General features: G+C 50.9%; 1 pseudogene; it reads right to left on the bottom strand.

The window, feature by feature from the left end:
* Positions 1-662, bottom strand: part of LOC104823557 — a 2,215-nt pseudogene that overhangs the window by 688 nt on the left and 865 nt on the right.

Genomic DNA, 662 nt, shown 5'->3' with positions numbered 1-662 from the left:
GAGCGGTTCGGACCAAGCCCGGTTCCAGGAGAGCATCGAAACGACGTCGCTCAGTTTCCGATCACAGAACCGGCTGAACTCTTCGGAGAAATGCTTTGTTCCTCTGCTCAGAACTTCTTCCCAAGTAAGCCCTGAGAGGAGATTGAAGGACGAGTAGTTGGATTCAGAGCGATCAATCGGGTCGAGAATTCGGGTCGACCCGGATTTCTGAAACCCGGAAGCTTCAAAGTCCTCGAAGAAGGATTTGCTCAGGAGGGCTTCGAGGTAAAAGATCAGACTCTTAGGGTTTTTGGCGAAAGAGTTGATTTTTACGTCGAAGGGTTGAAGAAGAACGGATAATCTCTCGTAGACTTTCCCACCCACTGTTCGTAGCTGCGAAGCAAGGGATCTGCTCAGTGCCCTGATCGAGGATCGGGATTCCGACACGGAGACAAGGAACTGCTGGATGATCCTGTCGTCGAGCCCGTCTTCTTGTCGGATTCTGAAGCTCTGTTTCTGGTTGTTACATTCGTCGAGACCCGATTTCAGGTTGTGGCAGTAAATCTCGAGCTTTGTGAGCTTCTTCTCGAGCTCGGCCATGGAGGATTTCAGCCTCGAAGCTTCGAAAACCGCTTCTTCTTTCTTCTTCGTCGCTTCTACGAGCTTATGGGAAAGCTCCGCAA

Source organism: Tarenaya hassleriana, unplaced genomic scaffold (genome assembly GCF_000463585.1).
Source record: "Tarenaya hassleriana unplaced genomic scaffold, ASM46358v1 Cleome4, whole genome shotgun sequence".
Taxonomy (NCBI): Eukaryota; Viridiplantae; Streptophyta; class Magnoliopsida; order Brassicales; family Cleomaceae; genus Tarenaya; species Tarenaya hassleriana.
The sequence above is the reverse complement of the archived record's forward strand: the minus strand, read 5'-3'. Positions and strand labels throughout refer to the sequence as shown.